This window comes from Mus musculus, chromosome X (genome assembly GCF_000001635.26).
Source record: "Mus musculus strain C57BL/6J chromosome X, GRCm38.p6 C57BL/6J".
Lineage (NCBI taxonomy): Eukaryota > Metazoa > Chordata > Mammalia > Rodentia > Muridae > Mus > Mus musculus.
The window spans coordinates 136577535-136595208 of NC_000086.7; the positions used below are offsets into that span (position 1 = coordinate 136577535).

Here is a 17674-nt window from a genome sequence, read left to right on the forward strand (position 1 = left end):
CTTTCTTTCTTTCTTTCTTTCTTTCTTTCTTTCTTTCTCTCTCTCTCTCTCTCTCTCTCTCTCTCTCTCTCTCTCCCTTCCTTCCTTCCTTCCTTCCTTCCTTCCTTTCTTTCTTTCTTTCTTTGTTTTTTCTCTCTCGCTTCCTTTCTTTATTTCCTTCCTTCCTTTCTTTCTTTCTTTCTTTCTCTCTCTCTTTCTTTCTTTCTTTCTTTCTTTCTTTCTTTCTTTCTTTCTTTTGTTCTTCTTTTTTAAAGCAAATATAGTCTAACCGGAGTCAAACTGAGAAAGGAAACTTCAGTTGAGAAAATGTCTCCATCAGATTGTCTGATAGGCAAAACATCATTGAGTATTTTCCTGACTGATGATTTTCTATTACAAGTGCCATCTCTGAACAGCTGGAATAAGAAATCAGTCTGCACAAGATAGTCATTCTATTCCTTCATGACCACTTCTTCAGTGCCTGACTCCAAGTTCATGTTTGATTTCCTGTCCTGACTACCATTCATAATGTACTATAAGATATAAAATGAAATAAACTCCTCTCCAGAGAGGGGGGATGTGTCTTCTTACTTGAATGCCTGGGACCAGGATGCAAAAGAAGTAATTAATTAATTAATTAATTAATTAATGTGGTTGGGAATATAAATAAATAAGTATGCCTTCTCACTCAAAGCCCTGGCAAATGGAATTTATGTCTGACTTCCTCACATTAACAATCTCTAAACAAGGAGCCCTTATTTGTGCTTGAGTGGGTATCTTCTCTCAGTCTGCATGCTTCAATCTGTAGATGGCTATCCATTCACTAATTACATAATTATTGCCTTCAAAACATCTCATCCAATACTCATATGTACAGATACCTAGAGAAGGCAGAAGGAGGTAACCAGACACCTTATAGCTAGAGTGAAAGGTGGTTGTAAGCCATGTGAACTTTGGTCCTCTAGAAAAGGAAGATGAATTTGTCAGCATCGAGCCTTCTACTTATCCCCTTATCAATCATTTTGAGGTAGATTGGATGAGAATGTCCCCCATATGCTCAGTTATTTGAACACCTTTTTTCATGTCTATGACTTTGTTTTAGGAGGTTATGAAAAGGTACAACCTTGCTGGAGGAAGTTTGTCACTTAAAGCTGCTTAGAGAGCCTTGTTCCACTTCCAGCTTATTGTCTGCTTCGTGGATTTTGTTGAAGATGTGAAATCTCAACTTACTCTTCCCGTTTCCATGCGTGTCACTTGCTGCCTTGACTCCCCAGGCAATCTACTCTGCAGGCCAAACTAAACTCCTTCTTCTCTAAGTTGCACTAGATCAGGGTAATTGGAAAGTAACTAATAATGACATCAATATCACTGAGTATACTCTTACAATGAACAACATGATCTTCTGGCTTATTACAGGAATTTAAGAGACTGGAACTATAGACTAGAAAAATGGAAAATAGTATAAACAGAATTGCTTGGACCATGACAGAGGACAGCTTGAAGATTCTAGTGCTCAGATTAATGCTGAGTATAGAGCCCCAACTCAAGAAGTTTCAGACAAAAACATGTACTTTAACAGGAAGCTGGCCAGGGGCCTTTCCTGTGAAATTTTGAAAAAGAATGTGGCTATCTCCTGGAATTTTCCTACGAACTTTTCTATGAGTTTTAGCTTGATTATTATTTATTTAACTGATATTGTCCACATAAAACCAAATACATCCCATGTTTATCTTTCTGCATCTGGGTTATCCCACTCAGGAAGATTTTTTCATTCCATCCAGTTGTGCAGTTTTCATGATTAATTAATTGATGTTTAACATCTGGGTAATTCTCTATCCTATAAATGAATCACAGTTATTTTATCCATTCTTCTATTGAGGAACATCTAACTTGTTTACAACTTATGATTATGAATGAATAGAGTGGCAGTGACCATGGTTGAGCAGGTGTCCTAGTGGTAAGATGAATTGTCCTTTCTGTATATGTCCAAGAGTGGTAAACATGGAACAAAAGGCAGATAGATTTCCATCTGGCATAATGTCACTCCAAACCAAAATATATGAACTCAGACAGACTGAAGAAGCAAGGAAATGGCCTACATCTAATTCTTGTGCCTACACTTGGGATCTTCTCTTCTGTTGTCTTGTCCATTTTCTATGTGATAGTTGTGTTTTATCTTATTCTAAGTTACTTTTGGTATGTTTTGATGTGATCTCTTAGAAGCATGGGCCTTTGTAATGAGAGACAGGAAGGCAGTGGATCCAAATGAGAGGGACTATGGAGTAGATCTGGGAGGAGTACAGGGAGTGGAATCCTAAATTAGGATATTTTAGGAGAGAAAAAGTGAATTTATTTCGAATAAAAGGAGAAAATTTAAGGAAATCCAACATAGTGAAATATAATGCAAAAGAATCGTGACTCACAGAGATATACTAACACATATTTTCTTAGCACTATGTTGTTTGAGTATCAGCAATTATCCACCACTGCCTAAGCACTTGGTTCCCATGGCAATGAATGACCTGCTACACCTTAACCCTTCCCCACACTTGAACTTTGGTCCCCTCTCTCCTTTTGCTTCTGTCTATACTTTTTTAGTCGCTCTCACTCTCCCTTACTACATAAATGTCTCTGCTAGTACTTGTTGTCTTTCTTCCAAGTCACTGAATATTATTTGGATTTCATTCTTTGTAGCATTTCTAAAATGGGTGAAGTTGAGCAGTGTCCTTAGGCTGCCCGCTCTCTTCCTACCTATTCAATATAGTACTATAAGTCCTAGCCAGAGCAATTCCACAACAAAAGGAGATCAACAGAATACAAATTGGAAAGCAAGAAGTTAAAATATCACTATTTGCAGATGATATGATAGTATATATAAGTGACCCCAAAACTCAACCAGAGAACCCCTAAACCTGATAAACAACTTCAGTGAAGTAGCTGAATACAAAAATTACTCAAACAAATCATTGGTCTTTCTCTACACAAAGGATAAAAAGGCTGAGAAAGAAATAAGGGAAACAACACCCTTCACAATAGTCACAAATAATATAAAATATCTTGGTGTGACTCTAAGCAAGTGAAAGATCTGTATGATAAGAACTTTAAGTCGGTTCCAGGACTCCGCCCGAAGAGTAGTCTGCAAAGGTGAGAGTGTGCACACAGAAACTGACAGCTTCTGGGACAGGAAGGAGCCACAGAGCTTCTGAGGCAGCGCCCTTTTCAGGCTCCAGACATCTGACCACCTTCCCGGCCAGAGGACAGGTGTCCACCTGGCCCAGGAGGCTTTTGCCTCAGGATCAGCAGGAGCCACCTTGGTTCCGGGACTCCGCCGAAAAGTAGTCTGCACAGGTGAGAGTGTGCACACAGAAGCTAACAGCTTCTGGGACAGGCCAAAGCAACACAGCTTCTGGGAAAGGTCCTGTTTTGGGCTTTCATCTTTGGCCAGAAGGGAGGTCCGAACGCCAGATATCTGTGCACCTTCCCTGTAAGAGGAGAGCTTGCCTGCAGAGAGTGCTCTGACCACTGAAACTCAGAGGAGAGATCTAGTCTCCCAGGTCTGAAGAGAGAGGATAACAGAATCACCAGAGGAACAATCTCTAAACAGAGACAACTATAACAACTAACTCCAGAGATTACCAGATGGCGAAAGGTAAATGTAAGAATCTTACTAACAGAAACCAAGGCCACTCACCATCATCAGAACCCAGCACTCCCACTTCGCCCAGTCCAGGGTACCCCAAAACACCCGAAAAGCTAGACCCAGATTTAAAAGCATATCTCATGATGATGGTAGAGGACATCAAGAAGGACTTTAATAACTCACTTAAAGAAATACAGGAGAACACTGCTAAACAGGTAGAAGACATTAAAGAGGAAGCACAAAAGTCCCTTAAAGAACTGCAGGAAAACACAACCAAACAGGTGATGGAATTGAATAAAACCATTCAAGACCTAAAAAGGGAAGTAGACACAATAAAGAAAACCCAAAGTGAGGCAATGCTGGAGATAGAAACCCTAGGAAAGAAATCTGGAACCATAGATGCGAGCATCATCAACAGAATACAAGAGATGGAAGAGAGAATCTCAGGTGCAGAAGATTCCATAGAGAATATCAGCACAACAATCAAAGAAAATGGAAAATACAAAAAGATCCTAACTCAAAACATCTAGGAAATCCAGGACGCAATGAGAAGACCAAACCTACGGATAACAGGAGTTGATGAGAATGAAGATTTTTCAACTCAAAGGAACGGCAAATATCTTTAACAAAATTATAGAAGAAAACTTCCCAAACCTAAAGAAAGAGATGCCCATGGACATACAAGAAGCCTACAGAACTCCAAATAGACTGGACCAGAAAAGAAATTCCTCCCGACACATAATAATCAGAACAACAAATGCACTAAATAAAGATAGAATACTAAAAGTAGTAAGGGAAAATGTCAAGAGGGTGGACTCCAGAAAATCAAATAACCCCCTTAAAAGATGGGGCTCAGAGCTGAACAAAGAATTCTCACCTGAGGAATACCGGAAGGCTGAGAAACACCTGAAAAAATGTTCAACATCCTTAATCATCAGAGAAATGCAAATCAAAACAACCCTGAGATTCCATCTCACACCAGTCAGAATGGCTAAGATCAAAAATTCAGGTGACAGCAGATGCTGGCAAGGATGTGGAGAAAGAGGAACACTCCTCCATTTTTGGTTGGATTGCAAGCTTGTACAACCACTCTGGAAATCAGTCTGGCAGTTCCTCAGAAAATTGGACGTAGTACTACCAGAGGATCCCGCAATAACTCTCCTGGGCATATATCCAGAAGATGTCCCAACCGGTAAGAAGGACACATGCTCCACCATGTTCATAGCAGCCTTATTTATAATAGCCAGAAGCTGGAAAGAACCCAGATGCCCCTCAACAGAGGAATGGATACAAAAATTGTGGTACATTTACACAATGGAGTACTACTCAGCTATTAAAAGGAATGAATTTATGAAATTCCTAGGCAAATGGTTGGACCTGGAGGGCATCATCCTGAGTGAGGTAACCCAATCACAAAGGAACTCACACAATATGTACTCACTGATAAGTGGATATTAACCCAGAAACTTAGTATAGCGAGATATAAGGTACAATATGTAAAACATATGAAACTGAAGAAGAACGAAGACCAAAGTGTGGACACTTTGCTCATTCTTAGAATTGGAAACAATCACTCATGGAAAGAGTTACAGAGACAAAGTTTGGAGCTGAGACAAAAGGATGGACCATCTAGAGACTACCATATCCAGGGATCCATCCCATAATTAGCCTCCAAACGATGACACCATTGCATACACTAGCAAGCCTTTGTTGCAAGGACCGTGATATAACTGTCCCTTATGAGACTAGGCCGGGGCCTAGCAAACACAGAAGTGGATGCTCACAGTCAACTATTGGATGGATCACAGGGCCCCCAATGGAGGAGCTAGAGAAAGTATCCAAGGAGCTAAAGAGATCTGCAACCCTATCGGTGGTACAACATTATGAACTAACCAGTACCCCAGAGCTCTTGACTCTAGCTGCATATGTATCAAAAGATGGCCTAATCGGCCATCACTGGAAAGAGAGGCCCATTGGTCAGGCAAACTTTATATGCCCCAGTACAGGGGAACGCCAGGGCCAAAAAATGGGAATGGGTGGGTAGGGGAGTGGGGGGGGACTTTTGGGATAACATTGGAAATGTAATTGAAGAAAATACATAATAAAAAAAATCTCTGACCCAAAACTGTTCCTGTCTAAAAGAGCAGTGAGAAGAAAATGGAGAAGAGATTGAAGAAAATGTGTCCAGTGACCAGCACAACTTGGGATCCATTTCATTGGTGTTGGGAGGAGAACCAAGGCCTGACTGTATTACTGATGCTATGGTGTGCTTACACACAGGAGCCTGACAAGTTTGTCCTCTGAGAGGCTCTATGAGGCAGAGTCAGATACTTATACCCAACCATTGGATTCAACCTATGGTTAAAATCACAGAAGGACTGTAAAAGCTTAAAGAGAGAGCGACCCTATAGGAAGACCAGCAGACTCAACTAACCCAGATCATCAGGGAGCTCGTAGAGACTGAGACACCAACCAGGAGCATACAGGGCCAATGTGAGGCCCCTGACTCATATACAGCAAATGCCTGCCTGGTCTGGCCTCAGTGGCACAAAGTGTGTTTAATCCTTGATAGATTTGAGGCCTCAGGGAAGTGGGAGAAATGAGGGGGCACCCTCTAATAGGCAAGAAGGAGGAGGAATAGGACAAGGAACTGTGGGAGGGGGATCGAGGGTGAGCCATGACTGGAATGTTAAAAAATGAAAATAATTTAAAAAAGGAAAAACGACGGAGCATAGACAGCAACACTGGAGAATAAAGAATTGTTGATGCTGGTTGGGATGTAAGCCATCTGGTCATGGTCCAATGCAGGGATCCCCAGTCTCCATAAACAATAAGATGTTTGCAGCTTTGACGCCTGTCACAGTCATCACCTAGGCTAGTGTAGGGCTTGTTAATCTCCTTTCTGTGATGTCTTTCCTTTTGTGGCACTGTGCTGCCCCACCAGATAGCTTTAATGACATCAGCATCACTCTGCACCCTGGATGTCATAACTCAAACGGCTAATAGCAGGGGATCCAAATGAATAGACTATGAACACAGTAGTTAAAGAAAAGTTCACAGGAGTTCTTATGAGCTAGGTGGAGGTTAAAAGACTGTTTCCTTCAGGGGCCAGATCAAGGCACTTCTGTATGCTTGTCCCCATGACACTGACTGATTTCAAGGGTTATTCTTCCTCGGTACCTTTATAAATGTACTCTTTTTTTTGTTAAAGAAATAATTTTATCCTGCATTCGAACAGCCGTGAGGTCTTGGTCTCAGAGCGCCTGGTAGCCTTCCCCCAAGGGAGGCACACAGGGCTAAAGGCAGTCCCAGCCTCACTGTACCAATCTTGCAATTCCATCTTCCCAACCTCTAACCCCACCTTGGCCTGACCTTCCTAACCCTGAAGAAACACATTAAAATTAATTTGACATAATACCCTCAATTTGTAGTAAGACTGTCATCTTTTGCAGAGCACAAAATTTCTTGTTACTAGTATCATTTTCTTTCCATTGAAAATAGATTCCTTTCACATAGAATAAATAATGTAAGCATCCTATGAAAATACTATACTAGAAGCCATAAATTATACACAAAGATGTGATGCAGACTCTTTGAGGGCCTATGAATGCAGCGTCACTCCTTAAGTATTGATATAGGCTAGAATCAGTCTGCTTGTTATACTTGAGACTTAGCTCAGTGGTAGAGCTGGTGTTCTGAAAGCATGTGGTCCCAGGTTCAATTCCTGGGGTCTTTAAGGTTTTTCTTTTCCCCAGATGGATCTCTTTCTACACTAGAAAGCATTTCCATGAAGACCACCAAAGGCTCCTGATGATGATAAGAGACATTGTCTATGACATGACAACAAAGTTGCTCTATAACCTTCACCATATTTCCATGGAGACCTCAATAGTCTGGGGTGTCCAGTCTGGCTGCCCCTAAAGGAATGTTTTGTTCACAGCTTGAGCAAATCGCTGCTTTCAGGCCAGTGGGAGTTTCCTAGCGGGCATGCTTTCTCAGGTTATAGGTAACCTGACTTCTTCTTAGAGAGAAAGGAAGGGAGGGCTGGGCAGAGCATGCCTACTTACTAAGAAGGTGGGGGGGGCAGTGTGGTTGTCATGGAAACCTGGGGTCTTTGTGGACACTCTATACTTTTTCTTCTTCTTCTTCTTCTTTTTTTGATTAGATATTTTCTTCATTTACAATTCAAATGCTATCCCAAAAGTCCCCTATAGCCTCCCCCTGCCCTGCTCCCCAACCCACCCACTCTTGCTTCCTGACCCTGGCATTCACTTGTACTGGGGCATATGATCTTCACAAGACCAAGGGCCTCTCCTCCCATTGATGGCTGACTAGGCCATTCTCTACTATATGTAGAGACACAGTTCTGGGGGAGTACTGTTTAGTTCATATTGTTGATCCTCCTATAGGGTTGCCGACTCCTTTAGATTCTTGGGTATTTTCTTTAGCTCCTTCTTTAGGGACCCTGTGTTCCATCCAATAGATGACTGTGAGCATCAGCTTCTGTATTTGCCAGGCACTGGCATAGCCCCACAAGAGATAGCTATATCATGGTCCTGTCAGCAAAATCTTGCTGGCATATGCAAATAGTGTCTGGGTTTGGTGGCTGATTATGGGATGGATCCTGGGTGGGACAGTCACTGGATGGTCCTTCCTTCTGTCTCAGCTGCGACCTTTGTCTCTGTAACTCCTTCCATGGGTATTTTGTTCCCCATTCTAGGAAGGAATGAAGTATCCACACTTTGGTGTTTCTTCTTCTTGAGTTTCATGTGTTTTGCAAATTGTATCTTGGGTAGTCTAAGTTTCTGAGTTAATATTCACTTATCAGTTTTCTTTTGTGATTGGGTTACCTCACTCAGGATGATATCCTCCAGATCCATCCATTTGCCTAAGAATTTCATAAATTCGTTGTTTTTCATTGCTGAGTAGTTCTCCATTGTGTAACTGTACCACATTATCTGTGATCTCTTTCTCAGCATGCTTGTTACTCATAGGTATGAAAACAGACAAATTTTGTAAGTCAATTCTGTATCATAATACATTGCTGAAAAACAGAAAAAAAATAGTCTTAAAATGGATCGTTACCTTCCCCTTTTAACAACCTTGTCCCATATGACCCTGTGTATTCCAAAACATTTTGCATTTGTTTACAGACTTTTACTAAGTTTTGATGCTTCCTCTTAAAGTGTGGAAACTTGTCAAACAAATAGTGTAATAAAAGCTTATACAATGTCACACATTAAAAAAGACTAGCTATTCATTATCTGTCACTAGCTCTACAGGTTCCTGGAGACTTAAGAACCATAACTAAGTTGTCACTGAAATTTTTATAAATAAACCCAGTCAATATTTTATCTCTGTCCTTGCACCTACAATTAATTGTTACTTCTGTTTTACAACCTTTTTTAATTGTTTTACTCCTCTGGGAATGTGTTCATAGCTGTAAGTAACTGCTTTGTATCTCTGAATCAATTAACTTGTGACAAGTGGAGACTGACAGAGTTCTCATTGCAGTTTTAATATCAGAAAGGATTTTAATATCAATTCTGTTGTAAAGGCACAAAACCTGCACCAGGAAGTCTGCATATATATTATATCTTTCAGGTTTGTCTTGTTATGGGACCTCTGAGTGCTTGAATAGGTGGGTCTCTGATTCTTGTGCCCACACTTGGGGTCTTCTCTTCTCTTGTCTTGTCCATTTTCTATGTGGTAGTTTTGTTTTATCTTATTCTAAGTTACTTTTGGTGTGTTTTGATGGATCTCTTAGAAGCCTGTGCTTTTGTAATGAGAGACAGGAAGGCAGTGGATCCAAATGAGAGGGACTATGGAGTAGATCTGGGAGGAGTACAGGGAGTGGAATCCTAAATTAGGATATTTTAGGAGAGAAAAAGTGAATTTATTTCGAATAAAAGGAGAAAATTTAAGGAAATCCAACATAGTGAAATATAATGCAAAAGAATCGTGACTCACAGAGATATACTAACACATATTTTCTTAGCACTATGTCATTTGAGTATCAGCAATTATCCACCACTGCCTAAGCACTTGGTTCCCATTGGCAATGAATGACCTGCTACACCTTAACCCTTCCCCCACACTTGACCTTTGGCCCCCTCTCTCCTTTTGCTTCCTCTCTCCTTCCATCTCCTTTTGCTTCTGTCTTCATTTTTTAGGTTGATTTCCCTCTCCCTTTTACCTCTACTTCTCTGTCAGTACTTTTATTCCAAGTCATAAATATCATATTTTTGTTGCATTCTCTGTAGCATATATATAATGGCTGAAATAGAGAAATGTCCTTAATCTTAGAAATAGTCTTATAAATTGAAGAAGATCTCGGGAGATGGGAAGATCTCCCATGCTCATGGATTGGCAGGATTAATATAGTAAAAATGGGTATCCTGTGAAAGCAACCTACAGATTCAATGCAATTACCATCAAAATTCCAACTCAATTTTTTCACTGGGTTATAAAGGGCAATTTGCAAATTCATCTGGAATAACAAAAAACCTAGGATAGAAAAAACTATTCTCAACAATAAAAGAACCTCTGGGGGAATCACGATGCCTGACCTCAAGCTGTATTACAGAGCAATTTTGATAAAAAAAAAATTGCATGGCACTGCTACAGCGACAGAAAGGTAGATCAATGGAATAGAATTGAAGATCCAGAAATGAACCTACACACCTATGGTTACTTGATCTTTGACAAGGGAGCTAAAACCATCCAGTGGAAAAAAAGACAGCATTTTCAACAAATGGTGCTGGCACAACTGGCAGTTATCATGTTGAAGAATTAGAATTGATCCATTCTTATCTCCTTGTACAATGCCCAAGTCTAAGTGGATCGAAGACCTCCACGTAAAACCAGAGACACTGAAATTTATAGAGGAGAAAGTAGGGAAAGCCTCGAAGATATGTGTACAGGGGGAAAATTCCTGAACAGAACAGCAATGGCCTGTGCCCTTAAGATCAAGAATCGACAAGTGGGACCTCATAAAATTGCAAAGCTTCTGTAGGGCAAAAGATACTGTCAATAGGACAAAAAGGCCACCAACAGATTGGGAAAGAATTTTTATCAATCCTAAATCTGATAAGGGACTAATATCCAGTATATACAAATAGCTCAAGAAGCTGAACTCCAGAAATTCAAATAACCCCATTAAAAAATGGAGTGCAGAGCTAAACAAAAAATTCTCAACTGGGGAATACCGAAGGGCTGAGAAGCACTTGGAAAAATGTTCACCATTCTTAATCATCAGGGAAATGCAAATCAAAACAACCCTGAGATTCCACCTCACACCAGTCAGAATGGCTAGGATCAAAAATTCAGGTGACAGCAGATGCTCATGAGGATGTAGAGAAAGAGGAACACTCCTCCATTGCTGGTGGGATTGCAAGCTTGTACAACCACTCTGGAAATCAGTCTGGCGGTTCCTCAGAAAACTGGACATAATACTACAGGAAGATTCAGCAATACTTCTCCTGGGCATATACCCAGAAGAAGTTCCAACTGGTAATAAGGACACATGCTCCACTATGTTCATAGCAGCCTTATTTATAATAGCCAAAAGCTGGAAAGAACCCAGATGTCCCTCATCAGAGAAATGGATACAGAAAATGTGGTACATTTACACAATTGAGTACTAGTCAGCTATTAAAAACAATGAATTTATGAAATTCTTGGGTTAATGGATGTATCTGGAGGATATCATCCTGAGTGAGGTAACCCAATCACAAAAGTAGTCACTTGATATGCACTCACTGATAAGTGGATATTAGCCCAGAAACATAGAACACCCAAGATACAATTCGCAAAACACAAGAAAATCAAGAAGGAAGACCAACGTGTGGATACTTCATTCCTCCCTAGAATAGGGAACAAAATACCCATGAAAGGAGTTACAGAGACAAAGTTTGGAGCTAAGAAGAAAGAATGGACCATTCAGAGACTGCCCCACCCGGGGGTCCATCCCATAATCAGCCACCAAACCCAGACACTATTGCATATACCAGCAAGATTTTGCTGAAAGGACCCTGATATAGCTGTCTCTTGTGAGCCTATGCCAGGGCCTGGCAAATACAGAAGTGGATGATCACAGTCACCTATAGAATGGATCACAGGGCCCCCAATGGAGGAGCTAGAGAAAATAAACAAGGAGCTAAAGGGATCTGCAACCCTATAGGTGGAACAACAATATGTACTAACCAGTAAACCCCCCTCCCCCGCCCCGAGCTTGTGTCTCTAGCTGCATATGTAGCAGAAGTTGGCCTAATCTGCCATCATTTGGAAGAGAGGCCCCTTGGTCTTGGAAACTTTATATGCCCTAGTACTGGGGAACGCCAGGGCCAAGAAGTGGGAGTCAGTGGGTAGGGGAGCAGGGTGGGGGGGAGGTTATAGGGGACTTTTGGGATAGCATTTGAAATGTAAATGAAGAAAATATCTAATCAAAAATTTTAAAATAGTCTTATACATTCTGTTATCTTCTCTGGTTATACTTATTATTTCCACTTAACACATATAAAATATTCATTTAATGATTTTGTATGCTGAGACTCATATTGGATGGCATATGAAAAAAGGGGACATATTGTGATAAATCATTTTCACAAGCTTACAACCCAGCTGTTGAGACAGGTAAACATCCAGAAACTGACAGTTCTGTAGGGGTTTGTGAACAAATAGTTATTTTAATTTACTCAGTGGATTATATGAAGTGATAAGTACTATGTGGAAAAGATGTGGAAAAAGACCAGCCTCCCCAAAATTTTGAAAACAGTTTTTGAAGCTCTGAAAGCTAAGGCATGTTTTAAAAGAGAATAGAGGTGTGTTCATGACATTGAAGAAAACTTTGATGCTTTGAGATATAATAGCATAATGCTAATTCAGTAACATTATCATTAATTTGACATACTGCCAATTGAACTAATAATCCAACATAAAATCGAGTTAAAATTGAGAAGCCTAAATAATTCAGTGTTATTTATTGTAGGTCTGTCATGTTTTAAAGAACATAAGATTTATTGCTATTAATATTGTTATTTTATTTTTATTGAAATAGACTTTTTGTCACAGGAGAAATAATATAAAAATCCCCTAAAACACTAAAGTGGAAGCTGTAAATTATAGACAGACCTGAGGCAAATCCTTACAAGACCTGTTGCTTCAGTCGCTGTGACTTCATATATGCTCTAATCAGTCTCCTGGCAGGCTTGGGGATGTAGCTCAATGGTAGAGCACATGCTTTGCATGTATGAGGCACCGGGTTCGATTCCCGGCATCTCCAGGGAATTTTTTTTCAACTTTGGAGGTTTCCTTTTTAGGTTGTTTCCACACAAGGTGTCCTAGACCTTAACTTTCTGTTATGAGGGTGTAAATGCAAAGATAATTATTGTGTGAAACCTCTCATCAATCGCCATGATGACAATGCTCATCTGTAACCGTTTCATTTCCATGGAGACCTCCATGGTCTGGTGAGTACAGCGTCATCCTGCCTCCAGGAATATGTTTTGTTCACAGCTGAAGCAAAAGCTCTGCTTTTGTGCTGGTGGCAGTTTCCCTAAGAGGGTGTGCTTTGTCGAAAGATAGATACAAGGGTGAAAGAGTTCTGCTTTGAGAGAAAGGAAGGGAGGGCGGGGCGGAGCCATTCTAGTTACAGAGAGCAGGAGCATTGTGGTTGCCATAGAAACCTGGGGTCTTTGTGGACACCCATTTCAATGGCGACCCAGGCGATGCTGTGAAAGGAGCATTCTCTGAAGCCAAGCTTATGGGTTCTCAGAAGGTGAGCACTCGACAGATGCAGGAATCTCAGACCCAAGTAGGCTCCCTCCCACATCGGGATTTGTGGCCAGTGTGTTGCTAGCAGCAGGAGAGGGACTTGAGACCATTCTTCCTCCTCAGAGGGAGCTGCTCTTTACTGGGGTGCACAGAAGCCATTGCAAGGGAGGGAACTTGAAGATGGGGAGATAGGGCAGAATATAGTGTGCACTCTCTGACCCCAGTATTCCCTCTGTGAAACAGGTATGAGAGGTGAGACATAAGGTGAAAAGCCTAAACAGTAGTCAATAATTGTCCAGTATAAATGTCTAAGATGATTATTTACATATGCAGTTGGTTAGAGGACTTTATTCTTTCTTTCTTTTTTCTTTCTTTTTTTTTTTAATTCGCGGATTTGTATTGCTTTGAGACAGCATCTCACTGTGTCCCAGCCTGGCTTAGAACTCTGAATGATCCTCCTACCTCAGCTTCCTAGTGATGCCCTTACAATTATGGGATACCTCTGTGCTTTGGATTCATTTGAAATTTTAAGTTGCATTCTTTTGTGGTACCCACACAACCACGCGACCCCTATGTCACCTCAGAACCCCCACCATGGTTCTGTCTGCACACTTACCTTGTTAATGTAGCTAATAAATCTCTTATAAAATGGAATGCAGGCCCAGAGAATAATTAAAATTTATTTGTGCCCTCTCTAGCCCAGAAATGTCCATTCCCTGGCCCGTCTGTGTTGGAATCACCTAGCATCTTGCCACTGATAGAAAAAGTTTTACCTGGCATGCAAACACATTAAAAAAAAAAACTTCACATTATATTATCTTAACAAAATCAAAGTTTTCTACCAAACAAAAGACTAAAAGTGCCATCAGATAGCAGCTAATGCCAACATCATAGGTCCGGCCTACTTAATACTTGCATCAATGTATTTAAGAAGTGTTTGATTTATAGCTTATTTGCTCTGTAACTATAAACATTTCATGAAACAGCTACCATATTGTACCATGGGATTTGTAGTAACCTACATCTGTCTCACTCATATGTTCTCACTCATATTTGACTTCAGAGTAAACTTATTCCTTTTGAGGTGAGAGCTGTGTATTGCATCAGCATTTGTAAGTGTGTCATTGTGTACATACTGTGTGTGTGTGTGTGTGTGTGTGTGTGTGTGTGCAGATATCTCTGAGGTTTCCAGGAATATTCTCTATGTGGGACATTAAGGATTAAACAATGAGTTGATGGCGTTCACAGTCAGATGCAAGCTTATATGAGGACCACATGTGGCATAGTGCTCTCTTCCCTCTGCATTACTTAGCCATTGTCATTACCTTGATTCCTAGATGACTCTTGTGGTCTTTGGAAGAGACTGTAATATAATTATGAAAGTTAGTTAAATCACTTATTACTATGATGATAACTTTTTGTGTTATACTTCTATTATTGCCTCTTAAATGATAGTCTAGTGCTTAGTACATTGCTTGTTTAGTTTCCATAATGATTTATATCAATATGACTCAGAATACAAATTTTACCACACAGTTATCCCATATTGTCATTCTATGGTTTAATGCTGACTTTATCCCAGTATTGACCAATGGAATTCATTCCATCTTCATCAGATGCCTCTGGAGAATTTCCTGAGTCTGAAAGTTGCACTCTGAGCCTGTGTTTAGGACACAGACAGAGAGGGTACTCGGACAATTTATGGTCAATGGACCAGGTCACATTTATGCTGTGTGTTTGCATTCCCTGGCATTGCTGTGTGTGTTCGGGGTTGTGTGATGAGCTAGGAAGAGGAAAGGCATCGTGTATACCTTCCCCTGAAGTAGTCTGCTCCGACAAGACACCATCATTCCCTCCTCTGGGTTTTAGGTGCTTTCTCCTCGTGGTTTCATCTTTTTCATGTGCTTATTTCCTTATGTGTTACCTTTCAGTTTGACAGAGAAGGGTTTGATCGCTGCATCCCATTGTCCTCATGTAGGTTTCCAGCAGAAGTTGGTGGACCAGACTACAGGTGTGCCTCAAGATCTGGATTAAAGGTATTTGGATATGGATTAAGTGCATGTGTCATGCCACCTCTACAGAAAGGCCAGAAATCTTGTTGTTCAGTCAACAACACAGAAACTCACAACAGTCCCAGTATCTTCTGGTCCTTGACCTTCATTGGAGTCACAGAAAAGTAGGTTCAAACACCAGCAAATGAATGCTCAAGAAACAAGATAATGGAGCTTGAAGGTGAGAGTAAAGACAAGCAGGCAAAACCCAAACGCTTATTTCTTCCATGTCCTTTCATGTGGTCTGCCTGTTGGTGTGGTCAAGGTTTCAGGTAGGCTTTTTACCTCAATGATCCAAACAAGAAAACCTCCCTTAGGAGTGCCCAGATACTTGGGTTTTTGTTCATTTCAGATGTAGGCAAGCTGATTACCAAGATTAGCCATCATATTCCTCAGTGAAAGTTTTGCCATATGACTGGTATATAGTATGAGTAAGAAATGTGCTTCCACTAAAGGTTAGCCCCTAATATTATTGTATGTTTCAAAAAAATCTCTTAATTTCTGTAAACATCATAATTTTTATTTTTGGTTTCCTTTTACTTATAGTTGGCTAATACGTTTTTGTTCATTTTTAAGTGTTCAATGTAATGTTTAAATGGATATGTGTTTTCAAACCCACTAGTTCCAGATTTTACTTTAACAGACAACCTGAAAAGTTTTTCTTTGCTTGGTAAATTTATCCATTTTCATTTTTTATAAAATCAACATACCCGGTAATATAAATCATCTCTGTTCTATTACATATACATACATACATACATAAATGGCACATATAATTGCAATCGACCTTTTACTGGTTTATATGGTAATTAATTGACTGACTTTGTGGCCCTGGGAATTTAACATTGCACATTCCAATCATATTCTTCTCTTCTCCAGCCATTGATCATTCATTTTATTTGTACCATCATCTTCTGTGGTGTGTAAAATAATAACAAAGCTTTTAAATTTTTATTTAAGTAGAATGCTGTTTTATTTATGTGTGCGTGCATTTTTCTCCATGAGGTTATATGCACTGTGAGTAGACAGTGCCCTTGGAGGATAGAGGATGATGTCTGACAGCACTGAACCAAAATTAGGCTCAATTGTGAATTACTTTGTGGGTGTCAGAAATCAAACCTGGTTCCTGTGAAAGAATAGCTTTCACTCTTAACTGCTGAGACATCTCTCCAGTCCCTTAAGATTGTTCGGTAATGGCTACTTTTTAATTTACTTATTGCCAGGGTGCCTGGAGCTAAGGAATGGCATAAGACTTCTGAAATACCTGGCAAGGTAAGTGTTTTAGCCCTGAGCTTCATCCCCAGGAAATAACTTCTTAGCCAAACTCATATCCCAAATATCGGGGTAGGTATTAGTCATGAAGTCAAAAAAATTGAGATGGTCTCAAGTAAATTTATGTGAAAAGCAATAAAGATATATTTTTAAAACTACGTCAAGGGGCTGGAGAGGTGACTCAGCTATGGAAAGCAGTTTCTGCTCTTCCAGAGGACCACAATTTGCTTACCAGTACACACATTTGGTGGCTCACAGCTGTATGTAGCTCCAGTTCCAGGGGCATTTAAGAGGTTCTCTTCTGAACTCTGAAGGCCCCAGGGACACACTTCATGCACAGGCATACACACAGAGAAATCATACATACACATGTTTAAAAAGCCAAACAATAAAAAGAAATCCCTAAACTAAAAGAAATTGTCACATCAGACTAAATGTTAAGATATGCATACTTTGGTTATCATATCGAATTTAACAGGCAAGTACTTAAACTGTAATCTCACTTATTCAGAAGACTGCATGTAATTAACAGAGCACCATTGTGTTTCATATTTATCACATGCATATACCCTCCCATTGCTTCCTCTTCTTAGATATGTGTGCCCCTGTATAAGTGCTTACCCTTTTGTGAACCTGATAAGGGCCAGAGATACAGTGATAAATAACTTAAGTGGTTGTGGGGAGAAAACGTGCAGAGTGTACTGTGCAATGAGTGAGCTTTCGGGATGTCTCACACATAAACCTACACTAAATGTGGGTATTGCCACTCCTTCCCCAAGAAGAGATAAGACTGTGGCGTGTACACTTACAGCCCATCAACCAGCTGTGAAGCTGTGGGAAGTATGATGCCTGCATATATGTCTGATGGAAAGTTTTATATTGTTTCTGAGATGCATTACTAGATCACAGTTTGGAGACAAAAAAGTACCACTTTCCGTTTCCCTTTGCTCTTAGTTTT

The 17674-nt window shown here is 40.2% G+C and overlaps 1 protein-coding gene, 1 non-coding gene and 1 pseudogene across 5 annotated transcripts in view; 2 read left to right on the forward strand and 1 right to left on the reverse strand.

The window, feature by feature from the left end:
- Nucleotides 6227–6959, reverse strand: Gm15004 (predicted gene 15004; annotated as a pseudogene).
- n-TAtgc1 lies at nucleotides 12831–12902 on the forward strand. The gene has a single exon. It is a non-coding gene; the product is annotated as a tRNA-Ala (tRNA).
- A 400-nt stretch (nucleotides 12903–13302) lies between these two features.
- Tceal3 (transcription elongation factor A (SII)-like 3) overlaps nucleotides 13303–17674 on the forward strand; it is a 77542-nt gene continuing 73170 nt past the window's right edge. The window contains exons 1-3 of one of the 4 annotated variants that reach the window (XM_006528586.4): nucleotides 13303–13397; nucleotides 15325–15429; nucleotides 16668–16716. The gene's annotated coding sequence lies outside the window, so the exon portion shown is untranslated. Of the gene's footprint in view, nucleotides 13398–15324; nucleotides 15626–16667; nucleotides 16717–17674 lie in introns of all 4 variants that reach the window. The other 3 variants (NM_001359279.1, XM_030251459.1, XM_030251460.1) reach the window with 3 other exon arrangements.